This window comes from Spermophilus citellus, assembly GCF_964194105.1.
Source record: "Spermophilus citellus genome assembly, chromosome: 11".
Taxonomy (NCBI): domain Eukaryota; kingdom Metazoa; phylum Chordata; class Mammalia; order Rodentia; family Sciuridae; genus Spermophilus; species Spermophilus citellus.
In genome coordinates, this window is record NC_138192.1 from 79,338,219 (window position 1) to 79,345,358 (window position 7,140).

Below are 7,140 nucleotides of genomic sequence, written 5' to 3' on the forward strand. Positions count from 1 at the left end.
GAGTGTGCTACCGCTTGAGCCACATCCCCAGCCCAAGTGTTCCACTTTTAAGAGGAGGAGGAAATGGAAGGCACCAAGGTAGTCACTGACTAAGTTGGGAAATAAGAAAAAAGAGGGATGTTAAACTCAAGCACAGGTACATGGAAGTGTCACTCTGTAAAGTGCTATGAGACACAGAGTATTTTCCCCAGTGTTAGAAAAGACCTGACAAATTACTCATTTTGATCATTTAGAATATCCTTGGTCACAAATTATACAAACTATACATTGTGTGTGCGTATATGTTTTCCTTGACTTGAACAAATATTTAAATGTATCATATTCTGTAAATTATTTAAAATACTGATTTACTTAATACTAATGAAAACTTGTGGGATGCCTTAGGAGGTATTTAATTTATAGATTAAAAAAAATCTGAGGTCAAGAGCCTGTTTTTCCTCCAACTAGTGATAGATCAGAGGACGAGGCCAGGGCATACAAGCCTTACTCTATCCTCATAGGCTACCTGTATGCTTACCCTGTCCTCGAAGGCAGGATGGCTCATATCCTGAACCTAAAGGATGTTACATAATAAAATGTTTTGCTTGGAAATTAAAAATGAAAACACTAATACAGGCATGGTGAAGCATGCCTGTGATCTCAGTTATTTAGGAGACTGAGACAGGAGGATCACAGGTCCAAGGCCAGCCTGGGGCAACTTAGCAAGATCCTGTCTCAAAGTAAATGTAGCTTAGTGGTAAAGCTTCCCTGGGTTCAACCCCTAGTATCAAAGAAAAGATCATGCACATTTGAACATATACTCAAAATTTTATATTGAATTTTTGGGGTTTATGGTCTTTTCAGATGCCCTTCCATGAAATCTCTAGTGGTAAGTTGCCTCTAGTGGAGTAGGAAAAAACTAAGTATGGAGTCAAATATTACCCTGATTGGTCATCTGCTTGTGATAAAGTCACTTAGCTTCTTTAGGACTCAGTTTTCTCATCTGTGAAACAGGAAATATGGACTAGATAACTTTCCAGATATAATTATTTCTGTCATTCTGGAGCTAACAAACTGGCTGGGAAGGGAAAATGAATGATCACAAAAAAATTCAAAGCAACAAATCTTCCAATATTTATTATGAAATAATTTTCAACAGTTTAATATAAAAAGTTTTACAGTGACCACTTATATATCTACCACTTAAATTCTGTCATTGTTTTATTACATATTTATCTAACAATTTCTCTATCCATCCATCAATTCATCATTTAAAAAATGCCCCCCAACCCCTGCCTTTTTCAATATTGGAGATTGAACCCAGAGGCATTTTCCAGTGAGTCACATTCCCAGTCTTTTTTATTTTAATTTTTAAAACTTTGGAATAATTGGTTTTATTTGTTTTTCACTATAATTTAACCATACCATTTGTCTGTAAAGATAGAAATTAATAAATCAAAAGGTGTTGATTTGTAGACACTATACAAGACTCCTTCATTGTTCCCAATCACTATGTTTTAGTTTGCATATTTTTGAAAATTCTCAAACATTTCAAACATGCAAATATAGAGAGTGACAGAATAATTAAAACTGCACTTGCTGCCACAATTTACAAATGTTTACATATTTATTTATATTTATATATATTTATATATTGACTTCATATATATCCACACACATATGTATGTTTTTAAAACAATAAAAAATTTAGAGATTCAACTAAAACACAAGCAATCTTTTGCTCCATCTTTCTCTCCAGAGTCAACTATTATTTTATTTTTTATTTGATCTCATAAGTTATAAATGACAATAGTCAACTATTATTTTAAAGTTAGTAAACTTCTTTCAACTTTTGTCATTTAATATTACCCACTGTGGTCTTTCTCTTACTGTAATCCATGTTTCTCTATTTCCATAAATGACATATAGTATCAGACACGTTTTGGTGATACATACTTTGAACTTCTTGCTTTTCTTTTCTTTTAAAATTTTTTATTTGTTCTTTTTAGTTATACATGGCAGTAGAATGTATTTTGGCATATCAAACATATATGGAGCATAACTTCCCATTTTTGTGATTGTACATGATATGGAGTTACACTGGATGTGCATTCATACATGAACATAGGAAAGTTATGTCTGATTCAGTCTACTATCTTTCCTGCTCCCATCCCCCAGCCTTTCTTTTCATTTCCCTTTGCTTAATCCAGTGAACTTTTATTCTCCCCGCCACCACTTATTGTGAATTAACATCTGCATATCAGAGAGAACATTCGGCCTTTGGTTTTTTGGGATTGACTGATTTCATTTAGCATGATAGTCTCCAGTTCCATCCATTTACTGGAAAATTTCATTCTTCTTTATAGCTGAATAAGGTTCCATTGTGTATATGTACCACTTTTTCTTTATCCATTCATCTGTTGAAGGGCACCTAGGTTGGTTCCATAGCTTAGCTATTGTGAATTGAGCTACTATAAACATTGATGTGGCTGCATCATCATAGTATGCTGATTTTAAGTCCTTTGGGTGTAAACTGAGGAGTGGGATAACAGGGTCAAATGGTGGTTCCATTCCAAATTTTCTGAGGAATCTCACTACTGCTTTCCATAGTGGTTGCACCAATTTGCAGTTCTACCAGCAATGTATGAGTGTACATTTTTCTACACATCCTCACCACTGTTTATTGTTATCTGTAGTCTTGATAAATCTCATTCCGACTGAGATGAAATCTCGGTGTAGTTTTAATTTGCATTTCTCTAATTGCTAGAGATGAAGAACATTTTTTTCATACATTTATTGACCAATCATATTTCTTCTTCTGTGAAGTGTCTGTTCAGTTCTTTTGTCCACTTATTGATTGGGTTATTTGGTTTATTTGTTGTTGTTGTTGTTGTTGTTTGGTGTGTGTGTGTTAAGTTTTTTGAGTTATTCATATATCCTGGAGATTAATGCTCTATAGGAGGTGCAGGTGGCAAAGATTTCTCCCATTCTGTATGTTCTCTATTCATGTTCTTGATTGTTCCTTTTGTTGTGAAAAAGTTAGTTTGATACCATCCCACTTATTGATCCTTGATTTTGCTTCTTGCACTTTTAGGATTCCTGTTGAGAAATCTGACATGATGGAGATTTGGGCCTACTTTTTCTTCTTATAGGCTCAAAGTCTCTGGTCTAATACCCAGGTCCTTGATACACTTTGAGTTGAGTTTTGTACAGGGTGAGAGATAGGAGTTTAATTTTAATACAAAACATGAAATTAAAGAAAAGCACACAAGTCCAAGTTTTTATTACTATATTTAACAGTCCTAAAATTACTCTGTCAGGGGGCTAGAAAGGTTTCTAAATGCTTACTCTTAATTTCTGAACTCATTGTTACATAAGAAGATAATAATGAACTTGGACTGGTCTGCAGGCTACTCTTTGAGTAACACCACTGTAAATGCCTAGAATATTTTGTATCTTTTCTCTCCTTAAAACTTCACCTCTTTACCCTTCCTCAGTCTCAGCTGAAGGCTTTGGAAACACTGAAAGAAAAGAAGAGAGATTTCACAAGATCTTTCTAAAATTTCTACTTGTCTACCAGAATCTGTGCTCATACACACTAGTTTTTCTCATGCCACTTAATGGACAAATTGCTCTGCCTCTAGCAAGGGCAATCCCTGTGCCTGTACCCTAGTGTGAAGCCTTTAAACCCAGGATGCTGCTCATTGCCAGCATACAATCATGCTGTTATTCTACCTTAGATAACCTCTCTTGATCTGCTTGTTCTCTTATGCCACCTATCACCTTATCTCTCTGTCCCCTTCCCACAAAACTTTGTTTAGACTAGCCACCCTCATTTTCTTTCCCTAATTATGTCTTGGATCTGCTTTAGGCAGATTTTTCCATTCCCAACACTGCACTGAAACTGCTCTCTTTAAGGTCACCAGTGGTTTCCAGATTTCCAAATCCAGTGGTCATTTCACGGTTCTTATTTTTCTTGGCCCATCAGCAACATTTGACAGGTGATGCCCCTCTTCTTTTTTTTTTTTTTTTAATTTTTTTTTTAATATTTATTTTTTAGTTCTCGGTGGACACAACATCTTTGTTTGTACGTGGTGCTGAGGATCGAACCCGGGCCGCACGCATGCCAGGCGAGCGTGCTACCGCTTGAGCCACATCCCCAGCCCGATGCCCCTCTTCCTTGAAACACTTTCTTCTCCTGTGGGCCAGGACGCCATTCCAGTTTTCTTTCCTCCTACTTCCCTGGCCTTTCCCTTTCAGTTTTCCTTGGTTGAGCTGAAAATATTGGAGTGTTCTGTTTCTACAGGATCTCATTCAATCTCATCACTTTAAATACCATGTATAGGTTGATGAATTTCAAATTCTTTGACTTCTCTCCTGGTGCCCAGACTGCCTACTGCCATCTCACATTGAAAGTCTCATGAGCTTCTGAACACCTCAACTCTTTTTTTTTCTTTTTCAGAAAATTTTTATTAGTGAATTATAGTTATACATAATATCGGGTTTCATTTTGATGTAGTTATACAATCATGGAATATAATTTGCTCCAGTTCAGTCCTCAATACTTCTCCTTTCCCTTTCCCTCCTCTCTGCCTGGGTTCCTATTCCTTTTCCTTTATTCTACTGATCTTTCTTCTATTTATTTATAGTTTTTAAAAATTAATGCATTATAGATACACCTAAAGGTAAAATTCACTGTAGTATATTCATATACATACTTAGGAAAATTTGGTCTGTTTCATTCAATTGTTCCTCCCTTTTCCCATTCCTCTCACCTTCCTTTCAATCCCTTCCCCTCTACTCCACTGATCTCCCATTTTTATGGGATTCCTCCCACCCTCTTTTTCTTTATTTGGGTCTAACTTTCACATATGAGAGAAAATGTTCAACACTTGACTTTCTGGGACTGGCTTGTTTCAGTTAGCATGATGTTCTCCAATTGCCTCCATTTATGAGCAAATTCCATAATTTCATTCTTCTTTATGACTGAGTAAAACTCCTTTGTGTATATATACCACATTTTCTTTATGCATTCATTTGTTGATGGACATCTATTCTGGTTCCATAACTTGGCTGAGCACCTCAAATCCTAACAGGTCCAAGCATATTCCCAGGTTATTTCCTTCTATTCCCAACCACCTTTACAGCTCTCTTGTTTTAGTTAAAAGCAACTTCACCCTTCCAAATCCTAAAACATGGACATCATCATTGATATCTTTTTTCACATCCTACATTCAATCCCTTAGCAAATCTTATTCACCAATCTCAATTTAGGGAGATCTCAAGGATGAGTTTTTTTTCTTTTTTTGCATAAAGGTTCAAAATAGAAATATTAGTATGCTAATACTATCATTACACCTATTAAATATGAAAGGTGGAAAGTGAGCAACCTCTACTCTGAATGGTTGCAGGAGATTGCTAGAATGTGAATTCTCAAGTGCTACATAGACAAGAGGTGAGGCGACTTTGTGAAGAGGTAAAGGGGGAGAGGACTTACTAACAATGGAATTATTGTTTCAGAGGATACATGGGAGAAGGCTGGGGAGAAACAAGAATGATACATCAACATCATCATCATCACATTGCTTAATATCTCAACAGAAAATAGGAAGACACAGGTGCATTCGTGAATGCACTAATACATATGGCAATATTAACAATAATTTAATGCCAAACCAAGGTAATCAATAATTAAGTCCTGAATTGTAGCTAGTTCATATAAATTGAAGAAAATGAACAAATATTTTACCATTCCATATGTGCAGTACTTGGTAATCACATTCATTGAGACAGAAAGTAGAGTGGTGGTTACCGGGCTGAGATGAGGGAAAAATGGAAAGTTCATGCTTTATGGGTCTAGTGTTTCAGTTTAGGAAGATGAGAAAGTTCTGGAGATGAACAGTTGTGATGGCAGCACAACAATGTGAATGTATTTAATGAACTACAGTACTTAAAAATGGTTAAAATGTAAACGTTATGGCATGCATATTTTACATAAAAAATAATTGACATAGCATACATTTTAATAGTGGCTAACACAAATGAGTTCAGAGAATGGTAAGTGTATGCCCTAACAGAGTCCAGCACTGGGGAAAGTGCTCATTAAACCTCCTTATTTAATTCTCACACAACCTAATCAGGAAGGTATTACTGTCTCCTTCTCTCTCTCTTTTTTCTTGTGGTGCAGGGGATGGAATCCAGGACCTTGTGCATGCGAGACAAGCACTCTACCAACTATACTGTCTCCATTTTAAGGGAAGGAAAGCTGAAAGTTAGAGGCTTATTCAAAACGATATGGCTGATAAGTAATGGAGCTGGCAATGATAGCCAAGTGTTTCTCCAAAGTCTATGTGCTAACTATATCACGTGGAAAAGGGGAGACGTAAACTCTTTAAAGATGTTTGAAGCTTGCCAGGCATGATGGCACACGCCTGTAATCCCAGGGGCTCAGAAGACCGAGACAGGAGAAACTTGAGTTCAAAGCCAGCCTCAGCAAAAGCGAGGCGCTAAGCAACTCAGTGAGACCCTATCTCTAAATAAAATACAAAATAGGGTTGGGAATGTGGCTCAGTGGTTGAGTGCCCCTAGGTCCAATCCCCAGTACCAAAACAAAACAAAACAAAACTAAACAAAACAAAAAAACCCAAACAAACATACACACAAAAAAATCCCCCCAAAAAACAACAACAACAACAACAACACCAAAACCAAAACAACAAAAACAAAAAAGCCATTTAAGGAACCAGTGGTGGAAATAGGTGGCTGAGGCTTGGATTGAAAGAACCATGCTCAGTTTGTGCACTGTGAAAGACTCTGCTTTACTCGCCCACCTCACCCACCATTCCTGCACACAGAGGCAATAGCTACTGACATGGGGTATCATCCTCTGGGTAATGCACATCAGAATATCATTTTAGAAATAAAATTAAAAATGTATATTTATACTTTAGAAATACGAGTGCTTTATAAATACAAAGCATTAAAATGATTTAGGTTTTACAAAGCAAGATTGGAAAGAGGAACAGTTTTATCAGACTGGTCTCATAAAGCTTACAGACTGCCAAAACAACAGTGCCAAAAGGGAATTAGGTACAGACAACTCAAGGAAGCTTTGTAAACCGCCAAATTGAACTTCTCTTCTTTTCTCACTGAAGCATGTTT